General features: G+C 60.0%; 1 non-coding gene across 1 annotated transcript; it reads right to left on the bottom strand.

The window, feature by feature from the left end:
* Positions 1–3,663: 3,663 nt before the first annotated feature.
* LOC131867584 (5S ribosomal RNA) lies at positions 3,664–3,782 on the bottom strand. The gene has a single exon (XR_009366136.1). It is a non-coding gene; the product is annotated as a 5S ribosomal RNA (ribosomal RNA).
* Between the last annotated feature and the right edge of the window lie 11,218 nt (positions 3,783–15,000).

The following is a 15,000-nucleotide window of genomic DNA, read 5'->3' as shown; positions in this document are numbered from 1 at the left end:
TTGCCCCGGGTGCGCACCTCGCGTGCACCTTGGTGCGCACACCTTGGCTGGGTTGCGCGCCCTGGTGGGCACCATGGTGCGCACCAAGGAGCGCTCCGAAGTGTGCTCCAAGGTGCGGCGTGCACGAAGTCGGAGCCCGGTTTGCCCCGGGTGCGCACCTCGCGTGCACCTTCGCCGCGGTGGGCACCATGGCGTGCACGAAGTCGGAGCCCGGTTTGCCCCGGGTGCGCACCTCGCGTGCACCTTCGCCGGGGTGGGCACCTTGGTGTGCAGACCTTGGCTGGGTTGCGCGCCCTGGTGGGCACCATGGTGCGCACCAAGGAGCGCTCCGAAGTGTGCTCCAAGGTGCGGCCTGCACGAAGTCGGAGCCCGGTTTGCCCCGGGTGTGCACCTCGGGTGGGCACCTTGGTGCGCATGCCTTGCCTGGGCTGCGCACCAGGGCGGGCTCAAGATGGCACCCGCGTTCCTTTTTTTTCACTATCTTTCAAAACGGAAATTTTAAAATCTCATTTTTTTTTGCCTTTTTCTGGAAATTAGTGAAGGCAGCGCATCAAAGGTGCGCACCTCGCTGCCCACCACGGTGCGCAACGCCGGTGGGCACCCGGGAGTGCTTCGAAGTGTGCTCCAAGGTGCTGCGTGCACGTTGTCGGAGCCCGGTTTGCCCCGGGTGCGCACCTCGCGTGCACCTTCGTCGGGGTGGGCACCTTGGCTGGGTTTGCCCCGGCTGCGCTCCGAAGCGGGGTTATTGGAGCGCCGCCTCTTTTTTTGTCGGAGCGTTTGGTGGGGTTTCTCGCATTGGCTCTTCCGAGGCCCGGTTGCCACCCTGGCGCGCACGAAGTCGGAAGTAGGGTTAATTGCCCGGGTGCGCACCTTTGCCAGGGTGGGCACCTTACCTGGGCTGCGCACCAGGGCGGGCTCAAGATGGCACGCGCGTTCCGTTTTTTTCACTATCTTTCAAAACGGAAATTTTAAAATCTCCTTTTTTTTTTGCCTTTTCTGGAAATTAGTGAAGGCAGCGCATCAAAGGTGCGCACCTCGCTGCCCACCTTGGTGTGCTCTGAGGTGCGCACCCGGGAGCGCTACGAAGTGTGCTCCAAGGTGCGGCGTGCACGTTGTCGGAGCCCGGTTTGCCCCGGGTGCGCACCTCGCCTGCACCTTGGCCGGGGTGGGCACCTTGGCTGGGTTTGCCCAGGGTGCGCTCCGAAGCGGGGTTACTGGAGCGCCCCCTCTTTTTTTGTCAGAGCGTTTGGTGGGGTTTCTCGCATTGGCTCTTCCCAGGCCCGGTTGTTGGGTGCGCTCCCACCCTGGCGCGCGCGAAGTTGGAAGTTGGGTTAATTGCCCGGGCGCGCACCTTCGCCAGGGTGGGCACCTTGGTGCGCACACCTTGGCTGGGCTGCGCACCAGGGCGGGCTCAAGATGGCACCAGCATTCCCTTTTTCTCACTATCTTTCAAAACGGAAATTTTAAAATCTCGTTTTTTTTTTGCCTTTTATGGAAATTAGTGAAGGCATCGCATCAAAGGTGCGCACCTCGCTGCCCACCTTGGTGTGCTCCGAGGTGCCCACCACGGTGCGCAACGCCGGTGCGAACCCGGGAGCGCCCCGATGTGTGCTCCAAGGTGCGGCGTGCACGAAGTCGGACCCCGGTTTGCCCCGGGTGCGCACCTCGCGTGCACCTTGGTGCGCACACCTTGGCTGGGTTGCGCGGCCTGGTGGGCACCATGGTGCGCACCAAGGAGCGCTCCGAAGTGTGCTCCAAGGTGCGGCGTGCACGAAGTCGGAGCCCGGTTTGCCCCGGGTACGCACCTCGCGTGCACCTTCGCCGGGGTGGGCACCTCGGCTGGGTTGCGCGCCCTGGTGCGCACCAAGGAGCGCTCCGAAGTGTGCTCCAAGGTGCGGCGTGCACGAAGTCGGAGCCCGGTTTGCCCCGGGTGCGCACCTCGCGTGCACCTTCGGCGGGGTTGCGCGCCCTGGTGGGCACCATGGTGCGCACCAAGGAGCGCTCCGAAGTGTGCTCCAAGGTGCGGCGTGCACGAAGTCGGAGCCCGGTTTGCCCCGGGTGCGCACCTCGCGTGCACCTTCGGCGGGGTTGCGCGCCCTGGTGGGCACCATGGTGCGCACCAAGGAGCGCTCCGAAGTGTGCTCCAAGGTGCGGCGTGCACGAAGTCGGAGCCCGGTTTGCCCCGGGTGCGCACCTCGCGTGCACCTTCGCCGCGGTGGGCACCATGGCGTGCACGAAGTCGGAGCCCGGTTTGCCCCGGGTGCGCACCTCGCGTGCACCTTCGCCGGGGTGGGCACCTCGGCTGGGTTGCGCGCCCTGGTGCGCACCAAGGAGCGCTCCGAAGTGTGCTCCAAGGTGCGGCGTGCACGAAGTCGGAGCCCGGTTTGCCCCGGGTGCGCACCTCGCGTGCACCTTCGCCAGGGTGGGCACCTCGGTGCGCACACCTTCTCAATGTTTTCTTGCCTTTTCTGGAAATTGGTGAAGGCAGCGCATCAAAGGTGCGCACCTCGGTGTGCTCCGAGGTGCGAACCCGAGAGCGCTCCGAGGTGCCCACGAAGTCGAAAGTCGGGTTAATTGCATTGTTTTCCCCGGGTGCGCTCCGAGGTGCGCAACATCGGCGCGCACCAAGGAGGGCTCCGAAGTGTGCTCCAAGGTGCGCACGATGGCGTGCACCTCTGGTGCGCACGATTCGGAGCTCGGTTTGACCGGGGTGCGCACACCTTGGCTGGGTTGCGCACCTTTTGTGCGCTCCAAGGTGCGCACGAAGTCGGAGCTCGGTTTGCCCCGGGTGCGCACCTTCGCCAGGGTGCGCACCTTGATGCGCACGCCTTGGCTGGGCTGCGCACCTTGGTGGGCGCCATGGTGCGCACCTTTCGTGCGCTCCAAGGTGCGCACGAAGTCGGAGCTCGGTTTGCCCCGGGTGCGCACCTTGGTGGGCGCCATGGTGCACTCCGAGGTGCCCAAGATTGGTGCGCACCAAGGAGCGCTCCGAAGTGCGCTCCAAGGTGCGCGCGAAGTCGAAAGTTGGGTTAATTGTCCGGTTTGCCTCGGGTGCGCACCTTGCGTGCACCTTCGCCAGGGTGGGCGCCTTGGTGCGCACACCTTGGCTGGGCTGCGCACACCTTGGCACCCGCGTTTCCTTCATTTTAAATTTTTTTTTTTTACAATCTCTCAAGTGGGAAATTCTATAATCTCAACTTTTTTTGCCTTTTCAGGAAACTTTTGAATGGAGCGCATCATTGGTGCGCTCCGAAGTGTGCTCCAAAGCTCTCTCCAGCTGCGTGCACCTGCCCCGGCCGCGCACCCGGCCCCGCCCAGCTTCGCTCACCTGTCCCGGGCGTCTGGTGCGGAACCTTAGAGTAAGAAACATCACCGTGCACCTTGGCCAACGTGCGCGACTCGACCGAGCGCGCACTGGCCGAGGTGCACACCGATTTCACCTGGGTGCGCGCGCAGCACCTCGGGCGCACCGGGGTGCGCGCACAACGCCCGGGTTGCACCGTGGCCTGTGTGCTCGGGGTGCCTCGGGTGCGCGCTCGGTGTCGCCCCCGCGCGCGCGGTAGTGCGGGCAGCGCACCCCGGCCCGGCCCGGCCCCGACGAGAACGCAAACGGGCAAAAGGTTTATTCAAATAGCATTGCGACGCCCGGCGAAAAACTAAAAAAGGGTGCAACACCGGGACTTCCCGGGAGGTCACCCATCCCAGTACTACTCCGGCCCAAGCGCGCTTAACTGCGGAGTTCTGATGGGATCCGGTGCACTAATGCTGGTATGATCGCACCCGTTATGAGCTTGTCGCAGTGTGTACTTAGCAAACCGCGACCCACGTGCGAATCCACCCCGGCCACCCACCCCCGTCGAGGTGCACACCCTCCCTCGCGAAGTGCGCCCCGTTCGCCAAGTGTGAGCCCTGCCCGGGTGCGCGCACCTTGCTAGGGCGTCGGGTGTGCACCCGGCCCGGCCTACGTGCGTGCACCTGGAGGGGGCGTCGTGTGCGTGCAGTGTCCCGTCTGCAACGCGGTGCCCACACACCACCTCGGGCGCAACGACCTGCGCTCACATGTGGGCCGAGTGCACCTTGGTGCATGTTCGGGGCGCCTCGGGTGCACGCTCGATCTTGCCCCGGTGCACCAAGGCGCTCGGTTTGCCCCGGGTGCGCACTTGGTGCAAGGTGGGCACCCAAAATAGGGATCAAGCACCAAAACACAAGTTTCGGGATGCAAAATGGGACCCAAGGACCACAAATGCGTTCCAAGACCCATGATGGGTCCACGAGAACAAAAATGTGTTCCGAGACTTAATAAACAAATATTGGGTTTTAGGAGAAGAAACATGCTCTGATGCCCAAAACGAGAATCGACCCCGAAAAGGCCACAGGCCAAAAGTGGGATGCGAGACAAAAAAAAATGGGACCCGAGGACCAAAATTGGGTTCCCAGGTCGAAGACAGGGCAACCGGACAAGAAACGACCTCTAAGGCTCGAAATGAGTCCCGACGACTAAAACTTGACAAGAAGCACCCATCAGGCACCCAACTCGACACCCATGGGATGCCGACCCACCCGGGCTTCCACCTAGCACACCTTGGCACCCACCCACCCTCGCACCCAACCTCGCACCCAACTTAGCACCTTTGAACCCACATTGGCACTCACCCTGACCCTGGCACCTTGGAACCCACATTGGCACTCACCTTGACCCTGGCACCCACCTTTGCACTCACCTTGGGACCCACCCTGGCTCCCACCTCGGCACCCACCCAGACACCCACCTTGGTTCCTTGGCACCCACCTTGGATCCTTGGCACCCACCCCGACACCCACCTTGGCACGCAACTTGGCTACTTGCCACCCACCTTGGCTCCTTGACGCCCACCCCGACAACCACCCCGTGACCTACCCTGGCTAGGGTTGGTGCACACCCACCCTGGTGCCCACCTTGGCACCCACCCTATGACCCACCTTGGCACGCACCTTAGTACCCACCCCGTTACCCACCCTAGGACCCACCCCGTGACCCACCTTGGCCAGGGTGGGTGCACCCACCCTGGTGCCCACCTTGGCACCCACCCATCCTAGCACCCAGCCTGTGACCGGGCTTGGAACCCAACCTTGCACCCGCACCCGTCTTGGCCAGTGTGGGTGCGCACCCATCCTGGCACCCACGTTGTGACACACCCTTTAACCCACGCACCCTAGCACCCACGTTGGCACCCACCTTGGAACCCAACCTAGCAACTTGGCACCCACCCCGTGACCCACCTTGGCATCCACCATAGCAGTCGCCGACTTGGCACCCACCTCGGCACCCACCTTGACACTTGTGGACCCACCTTGCCACTCACCCTAGCATCGACCCATCCTAGCACCCACCCTGGCACCTTTGCACCCTAGCACTCACCCATCCTAGCACCTAACCTGTGACCCACCTTGACACTCACCCTCGCACCCACCTTGGAACCCAACCTAGCACCCACCCACCCTGACACCAACCCTAGCACCTACCCACCCTTGCACCCACCCTGTGACCCATCTTGGCACCCACCCATCCTACCACTCAACCTATCACCCACCTTCTCACCCACCTTGGCATCCACCTTAGCACCCACCCACACTGGCACCTTGGCACCCACCTCGGGCAAGGTGGGTGCACACCCACCCTGGCACCCAATTTAGAACCCACCGAGCATGTTACCCACCTTGGCACCCACATTGCAGCCCACCCTAGTACCCACCCTATGACCCACATTGGCATCCACACCCTAGCACCCAGGCACCTCGACACCCGCCTTGACACCCACCCTAGCACTGAACCTGTGACCCACCTTGGAACTCACCCTAGAACCCACCCACCCTGTGAACCACCTTGGCATCCACCTTAGCACCCACCCACCTTGGCACCCACTCTAGCACTCACCCATCCTAACACCCAACTTGTTACCCACCTTGGCACCCGCCCTCGCGTCCACCTTGAAACCCACCCTAGCACCCACCCACGCAGGAGCCCACCTTGGCACCCAACCTAACACCCACGCATCCTGGCACCCAACTTGTGACCCACCTTGGAACCCACCCTAGTACCCACCTTTGAACCCACTATATCACCAACCCACCTTGGCACCCACCCTATGACCCTCTTTGGAATCCACCCTAGCACGCACCCACCCTGGCACCCACCATGGAGCGCACCCTAGCACCCACCCACCTCGGCACGCACCTCAACACCCACCTTGGTGTGCGCACTGCGCCAACCTCTCAAAGACCCTATGTGGTGCGCTCCAAAGTGTACACCTTTGGTGCGCTCCAAGGTGCGCACCTTTGGTGCACACCGAGGTGCACACCAAAGTGTGCACCGAGGTGAGCACCAAAGTGCACTCCAGGGTGCACACCAAGGCGTGCACCTTTGGTGCGGTCAATGCAAACGAATTCGGAAGTTGGGGTCGATGTCCTAATCGCTGCTGCAGACTACACGTATGAGAATCGGACAAATAGCTTTATATAGGGGAGGTGTTGCGTTTGATGGGTCGACTCCCCTGGTTGTGTGCACTGCACCAACTTCAAAGACCCTGTCTTGTTTAAGAAGTCAAAAGTTGGGGTGGATGTCCTAATCATTGCTGCAGTCTACGCATGTATGAGAATCAGACAAATAGCTTATATAGGGGAGGTGTTGCATTCGGTGGGTTGACTCCCCTGGTTGTGCGCACTGCGCCAACCTCAAAGACCCCGCATAGCAGAAGAAGTCGGAAGTCGGATTTTGGTGAGCACCAAGGCGTGCACCTTTGGTGCGGTCAACGCAGACGAATTCAGAAGTTGGGGTGGATGTCCTAATCGTTGTTGCAGGCTACACATGTATGAGAATCAGACAAATAGCTTATATAGGGGAGGTGTTGGGTTTGATGGGTCAACTCCCTTGGTTGTGCGCATTACGCCAACCTCAAAGACCTTGTTTTCGTTAAGAAGTCAAAAGTTGGGGTCAATGTCCTAATGGCTCCTGCAGGCTACACATGTATGAGAATCGGACAAATAGCTTATATAGGGGAGGTGTTGGGTTTGATGGGTCGACTCCCCTGGTTGTGCGCATTACGTCAACCTCAAAGACCTTGTTTTCGTTAAGAAGTCAAAAGTTGGGGTCGATGTCCTAATTGCTCCTGTAGACTACACATGTATGAGAATCAGACAAATAGCTTATATAGGGGAGGTGTTGGGTTTGATGGGTTGACTCCCCTAGTTGTTCGCATTACACCAACCTCAAAGACCTTGTTTTCGTTTAGAAGCCGAAAGTTGGGGTCGATGTCCTAATTGCTCCTGCAGGCTACGCATGTATGAGAATCAGACAAATAGCTTATATAGGGGAGGTGTTGGGTTTGATGGGTCGACTCCCCTGGTTGTGCGCATTGCGCCAACCTCAAAGACCCTGCATTGCGGATGAAGTCGAAAGTCAGAGTTTGGTGTGCTACAAGGTGTGGTCGAAGGTGCTCACCTAGGTGTGCACCTTTGGAGCACAGGAAAAGTGCCCTCCAAAAGTGCGCACCTTTGGAGTGCACAAAAGTGCCCTCCAAAAGTGCGCACCTTTGGAGCGCAGAAAAGTGCCCTCCAAAAAGTGCCCTCCAAAAGTGCGCACCTTTGGAGCGCAGAAAAGTGCCCTCCAAAAAGTGCCCTCCAAAAGTGCGCACCTTTGGAGCGCAGAAAAGTGCCCTCCAAAAAGTGCCCTCCAAAAGTGCGCACCTTTGGAGCGCAGAAAAGTGCCCTCCAAAAAGTGCCCTCCAAAAGTGCGCACCTTTGGAGCGCAGAAAAGTGCCCTCCAAAAAGTGCCCTCCAAAAGTGCGCACCTTTGGAGCGCAGAAAAGTGCCCTCCAAAAAGTGCCCTCCAAAAGTGCGCACCTTTGGAGCGCAGAAAAGTGCCCTCCAAAAAGTGCCCTCCAAAAGTGCGCACCTTTGGAGCGCAGAAAAGTGCCCTCCAAAAAGTGCCCTCCAAAAGTGCGCACCTTTGGAGCGCAGAAAAGTGCCCTCCAAAAAGTGCCCTCCAAAAGTGCGCACCTTTGGAGCGCAGAAAAGTGCCCTCCAAAAAGTGCCCTCCAAAAGTGCGCACCTTTGGAGCGCAGAAAAGTGCCCTCCAAAAGTGCGCACTTTTGGTGCGCACCAAGGCGCTGGTTCGGTCGTTGCAGGCGAGTTCGGAAGTTGGGGTCGATGTCCTGAGCGGAGGTGCAAACTACACAGGTGTCGGAATCGGACAAATAGCTTATATAGGGGAGGTGTATGCTTCGATGGGTCGACTCCCCAGGTTGAGCGCACCGCGCCAACCTCAAAGACCCTACGGTATGGATGAAGTCGGAAGTTGGGTCCGATGACCGATTCGATTAGTAGGTATGCTCATGAGGTCGGAATTTGGGTCCGATGACCTGCCATGTGCAGGAAGGCGAATGTTGACACTGTGCGTTGCAAGGTGCACACCAAGGCGCTGGTGCGGTCTTTTTAGTCGAGTTCGGAAGTTGGGGTCGATGTCCTGATCGGAGGTGCAAGCTACACAGGTGTGGGAATCGGACAAATAGCTTATATAGGGGAGGTGTATGCTTCGTTGGGTCGACTCCCCGGGTTGAGCGCACCGCGCCAACCTCAAAGACCCTACGGTATGGATGAAGTCGGAAGTTGGGTCCGATGACCGATTCGATATGTAGGCATACTCGCGAGGTCGGAATTTGGGTCCGATGACCTGCCACGTGCAGGAAGGCGAATGTTGGCACTGTGCGTTGCAAGGTGCGCACCAAGGCGCTGGTTCGGTCGTTGGAGGCGAGTTCGGAAGTTGGGGTCGATGTCTTGATCGGAGGTGCAAACTACACAGGTGTGGGAATCGGACAAATAGCTTATATAGGGGAGGTGTATGCTTCGTTGGGTCGACTCCCCGGGTTGAGCGCACCGCGCCAACCTCAAAGACCCTACGGTATGGATGAAGTCGGAAGTTGGGTCCGATGACCGATTCGATATGTAGGCATACTCGCGAGGTCGGAATTTGGGTCCGATGACCTGCCATGTGCAGGAAGGCGAATGTTGGGACTGTGCGTCGCAAGGTGCGCACCAAGGCGCTGGTGCCGTCGTTGCAGTCGAGTTCGGAAGTTGGGGTCGATGTCCTGGTCAGAGGTGCAAACTACACAGGTGTGGGAATCGGACAAATAGCTTATATAGGGGAGGTGTATGCTTCGATGGGTCGACTCCCTGGGTTGAGCGCACCGCGCCAACCTCAAAGACCCTACAGTATGGATGAAGTCGGAAGTTGGGTCCGATGACCGATTCGATACGTAGGCATATTGGCGAGGTCTGAATTTGTGTCCGATGACCTGCCATGCGCAGGAAGGCGGAATTTGGGTCCGATGACCGAGTTGATGGCGTGCCATGCGCAGAAAGGCGGAATTTGGGTCCGATGACCGAGTTGATGTTGATGGCCCGCCATGCACAGGAAGGCGGAATTTGGGTCCGATGACCGATTTGAAGGCGTGCCATACGCAAAAAGGCGGAGTTTGGGTCCGATGACCGAGTTGATATTGATGGCCCGCCATGCGCAGGAAGGCGGAATTTGGGTCCGATGACCTGACATACGCATGGAGTCCGACTCGGGGGCCGATGTTCGATTCGATGACTTGCATTGTGGGTAAAGTCGGAAGTTGTGGTCTTTGACCCGATTCGATGACCAGACTTCGGCTGCTTGAGAATCGGACAAATAACTTATATAGGGGAGGTAGTGTTCTCGAGCATCCTCCCCCCGTGCCCGTTTATGTCGATTGATGCTGGTGCTCGACTGGTTGGAGCGCTCGGATGCAAAAATCTTGCACCAGGATTTATCGATTGTGATGGACACGGCAAGTCTCCTGATTGCTATGCAGGAGCTCATCGTGAATCTCTATGCGGCCTTGGTATGGACTCGACCTGCGGAATGGTTCGGCAATGGTAGTCGCTCCAACACGTCCTTGCAATGGCCACAGAGGTGATTCGACTAGAGCTCCAGTCTAGCTTTTGGGTTGCTTGGCGGACTGGTATAGCCGCGATCGAGTTCCGGCCATGAACGTTTTAGATAGCTCTTGGGCTTTCTGGGACGGAAGTCGGAAGTTTGGGCTGTTGTCCGATTTGATGACCATTCTTCGGATGTGTGAGAATCGGACAAATAACTTATATAGGGGACTGTGTTGTCTCACGCAGCCCCCTCCGTGCCCCTCTATCTCGACCGATGTTGGTGCTTGAAAGGGTTGGGATCGCTCGGATTTATAAACGTGCACCACCATTTGTCGAGTGTGAGGGACGCGGCAGGTCTCCTAAATGCTATGCGGGCGCTCTCTGAGAATCTCTATCCGGCCTCGACACAGACTAGTCTTGCTGAATGGTTTGGCACTGGTAGTCGATCCAACACGTCGTTGTTGTGGCCGCCTAGGCGATTCGATTCGAGCCCCCGTCTAGCTTTTGGGTTGCTTGGCGGATTTTGCCCTATCCGCAAGTGAGCTCGGTCCCTAAACGTTCGAGAAACCCGATTGCTATGCGCCGACTCTCTTTCTTGCGAGCCTCCATCTAGCTTTTGGGTCTCTACGGAACGGAAGTCGGAATCTGGGACCGTTGTTTGATTCGACGAGGCAGACTACGGTTGTGCGAGAATCGGACAAATAACTTATATAGGGGAGGTGTTGACTGGAGCATTCTCCCCCGTGCCCCTCTAACTCGACCAATGCTGGCGCTCGAACGGTGGTAGCGCTCGGATTTTCATTGAGCGCCAGCATTGGTCGATTTAGAGGGGCATGCGAGATTCCCGAATGCTATGCGAGGGCTCTAACGGAAATGTCTATTGGTTTCGGTATGGATGCAATTGCGAGTGGTTCGGCAAAGGTAGTCGTTCCGATGCGTCCATGTCGTGGCCAAATCGATAATTCGATTTGAGCCCTCGTATAGCATTTGGGTCTCTCGATGTGATTCCGCATTCCAGTCCCTTTGGGCACTGCTTGAGCCGCATCCCAGGGGGTTCCCTTCCCAATAATCTGCCTCGCAACCCGATTGCTATGCGGTGAGGCTCCTCGGCCGCCTCGGAACTATCTGTGTATCAGACGCATCGCGGGATAAGGGGTTGGCAACGGTAGTCGCCCCAAGCGCGTCCGATGCTTGGACCATTCCGAGGCGGCCCTGAAGCCTCTTCCGTCTAGCCGTTGGGTCCTTCTCGCCGCATCCCTCGCCTCGCACCCCGATTGCTATGCGGTGAGGCTCCTCGGCCGCCTCGGAACTATCTGTGTATCGGACGCGTCGCGGGATAAGGGGTTGTCACTGGTAGTCGCCCCAAGCGCGTCCGATGCTTGGACCATTCCGAGGCGGCCCTGAAGCCTCTTCCGTCTAGCCGTTGGGTCCTTCTCGCCGCATCCCTCGCCTCGCACCCCGATTGCTATGCGGTGAGGCTCCTCGGCCGCCTCGGAACTATCTGTGTATCGGACGCGTCGCGGGATAAGGGGTTGTCATTGGTAGTCGCCCCAAGCGCGTCCGATGCTTGGACCATTCCGAGGCGGCCCTGAAGCCTCTTCCGTCTAGCCGTTGGGTCCTTCTCGCCGCATCCCTCGCCTCGCACCCCGATTGCTATGCGGTGAGGCTCCTCGGCCGCCTCGGAACTATCTGTGTATCGGACGCGTCGCGGGATAAGGGGTTGTCACTGGTAGTCGCCCCAAGCGCGTCCGATGCTTGGACCATTCCGAGGCGGCCCTGAAGCCTCTTCCGTCTAGCCGTTGGGTCCTTCTCGCCGCATCCCTCGCCTCGCACCCCGATTGCTATGCGGTGAGGCTCCTCGGCCGCCTCGGAACTATCTGTGTATCGGACGCGTCGCGGGATAAGGGGTTGTCACTGGTAGTCGCCCCAAGCGCGTTCGATGCTTGGACCATTCCGAGGCGGCCCTGAAGCCTCTTCCGTCTAGCCGTTGGGTCCTTCTCGCCGCATCCCTCGCCTCGCACCCCGATTGCTATGCGGTGAGGCTCCTCGGCCGCCTTGGAACTATCTGTGTATCGGACGCGTCGCGGGATAAGGGGTTGTCACTGGTAGTCGCCCCAAGCGCGTCCGATGCTTGGACCATTCCGAGGCGGACCCGAAGCCTCTTCCGTCTAGCCGTTGGGTCCTTCTCGCCGCATCCTTCGCCTCGCACCCCGATTGCTATGCGGTGAGGCTCCTCGGCCGCCTCGGAACTATCTGTGTATCGGACGCGTCGCGGGATAAGGGGTTGTCACTGGTAGTCGCCCCAAGCGCGTCCGATGCTTGGACCATTCCGAGGCGGACCCGAAGCCTCTTCCGTCTAGCCGTTGGGTCCTTCTCGCCGCATCCCTCGCCTCGCACCCCGATTGCTATGCGGTGAGGCTCCTCGGCCGCCTTGGAACTATCTGTGTATCGGACGCGTCGCGGGATAAGGGGTTGTCACTGGTAGTCGCCCCAAGCGCGTCCGATGCTTGGACCATTCCGAGGCGGACCCGAAGCCTCTTCCGTCTAGCCGTTGGGTCCTTCTCGCCGCATCCCTCGCCTCGCACCCCGATTGCTATGCGGTGAGGCTCCTCGGCCGCCTTGGAACTATCTGTGTATCGGACGCGTCGCGGGATAAGGGGTTGTCACTGGTAGTCGCCCCAAGCGCGTCCGATGCTTGGACCATTCCGAGGCGGACCCGAAGCCTCTTCCGTCTAGCCGTTGGGTCCTTCTCGCCGCATCCCTCGCCTCGCACCCCGATTGCTATGCGGTGAGGCTCCTCGGCCGCCTTGGAACTATCTGTGTATCGGACGCGTCGCGGGATAAGGGGTTGTCACTGGTAGTCGCCCCAAGCGCGTCCGATGCTTGGACCATTCCGAGGCGGCCCCGAAGCCTCTTCCGTGTAGCCGTTGGGTCCTTCTCGCCGCATCCCTCGCCTCGCACCCCGATTGCTATGCGGTGAGGCTCCTCGGCCGCCTTGGAACTGTCTGTGTATCGGACGCGTCGCGGGATAAGGGGTTGTCACTGGTAGTCGCCCCAAGCGCGTCCGATGCTTGGACCATTCCGAGGCGGCCCCGAAGCCTCTTCCGTGTAGCCGTTGGGTCCTTCTCGCCGCATCCCTCGCCTCGCACCCCGATTGCTATGCGGTGAGGCTCCTCGGCCGCCTTGGAACTATCTGTGTATCGGACGCGTCGCGGGATAAGGGGTTGTCACTGGTAGTCGCCCCAAGCGCGTCCGATGCTTGGACCATTCCGAGGCGGACCTGAAGCCTCTTCCCTCTAGCCGTTGGGGCTTTCTCGCCGCATCCCTCGCCTCGCACCCTGATTGCTATGCTGTGAGGCTCCTCGGCCGCCTTGGAACTATCTGTGTATCGGACGCATCGCGGGATAAGGGGTTGGCAGTGGTAGTCGCCCCAAGCGCATCCGATGCTTGGACCATTCCGAGGCGGCCCTGCAGCCTCTTCCGTCTAGCCGTTGGGGCCATCTCGCCGCATCCCCCACCTCGCACCACGATTGCTATGCGGTGAGGCTCCTTGGCCGCCTCGGAACTATCTGTGTATCGGACGCATCGCGGGATAAGGGGTTGTCACTGGTAGTCGCCCCAAGCGCGTCCGATGCTTGGACTATTCCGAGGCGGCCCTGCAGCCTCTTCCGTCTAGCCGTTGGGGCCATCTCGCTGCATCCCCCACCTCCTCGGCCGCCTCGGAACTATCTGTGTATCGGACGCATCGCGGGATAAGGGGTTGGCAGTGGTAGTCGCCCCAAGCGCGTCCGATGCTTGGACTATTCCGAGGCAGCCCTGCAGCCTCTTCCGTCTAGCCTTTGGGGCCATCTCGCCGCATCCCTCGCCTCGCACCCCGATTGCTATGCGGTGAGGCTCCTCGGCCGCCTGGGAACTATCTTCGTATCGGACGCATCGCGGGATAAGGGGTTGTCACTGGTAGTCGCCCCAAGCGCGTCCGATGCTTGGACTATTCCGAGGCGGCCCTGTGGCCTCTTCCGTCTAGCCGTTGGGGCCATCTCGCCGCATCCCCCACCTCGCACCCCGATTGCTATGCGGTGAGGCTCTTCGGCCGCCTTGGAACTATCTTCGTATCGGACGCATCGCGGGATAAGGGGTTGTCACTGGTAGTGGCCCCAAGCGCGTCCGATGCTTGGACTATTCCGAGGCGGCCCTGCAGCCTCTTCCGTCTAGCCGTTGGGGCCATCTCGCCGCATCCCCCACCTCGCACCCCGATTGCTATGCGGTGAGGCTCCTCGGCCGCCTTGGAACTATCTTCGTATCGGACGCATCGCGGGATAAGGGGTTGTCACTGGTAGTCGCCCCAAGCGCGTCCGATGCTTGGACTATTCCGACGCGGCCCTGTGGCCTCTTCCGTCTAGCCGTTGGGGCCATCTCGCCGCATCCCCCACCTCGCACCCCGATTGCTATGCGGTGAGGCTCCTCGGCCGCCTTGGAACCATCTTCGTATCGGACGCATCGCGGGATAGGGGGCTGTCACTGGTAGTCGCCCCAAGCGTGTCCGATGCTTGGACCATTCCTAGGCGGCCCTGAAGCCTCTTCCGTCTAGCCGTTGGGGCCTTCCCGCCCCATCCCTCGCCTCGCACCCCCGATTGCTATGCGGTGAGGCTCCTCGGCCGCCTTGGAACCATCTGTGTATCGGACGCATCGCGGGATAAGGGGTTGGCACTGGCAGTCGCCCCAAGCGCGTCCGATGCTTGGACCATTCCGAGGTGGCCCTGAAGCCTCTTCCGTCTAGCCGTTGGGGCCTTCCCGCCCCATCCCTCGCCTCGCACCCCGATTGATATGCGGTGAGGCTCCTCGGCCGCCTTGGAACTATCTGTGTATCGGACGCATCGCGGGATAAGGGGTTGGCACTGGTAGTCGTCCCAATCGCATCCGATGCTTGGACCATTCCGAGGCGGCCCTGCAGCCTCTTCCGTTTAGCCGTCGGGGCCTTCCCGCCGCATCCCTCGCCTCGCATCCCGATTCCTATGCGGTGAGTCTTCTCGGCCGCCGCGGAACTATACCTGTTATTGCTAC

This window comes from Cryptomeria japonica, unplaced genomic scaffold (genome assembly GCF_030272615.1).
Source record: "Cryptomeria japonica unplaced genomic scaffold, Sugi_1.0 HiC_scaffold_175, whole genome shotgun sequence".
Lineage (NCBI taxonomy): Eukaryota > Viridiplantae > Streptophyta > Pinopsida > Cupressales > Cupressaceae > Cryptomeria > Cryptomeria japonica.
The sequence above is the reverse complement of the archived record's forward strand: the minus strand, read 5'-3'. Positions and strand labels throughout refer to the sequence as shown.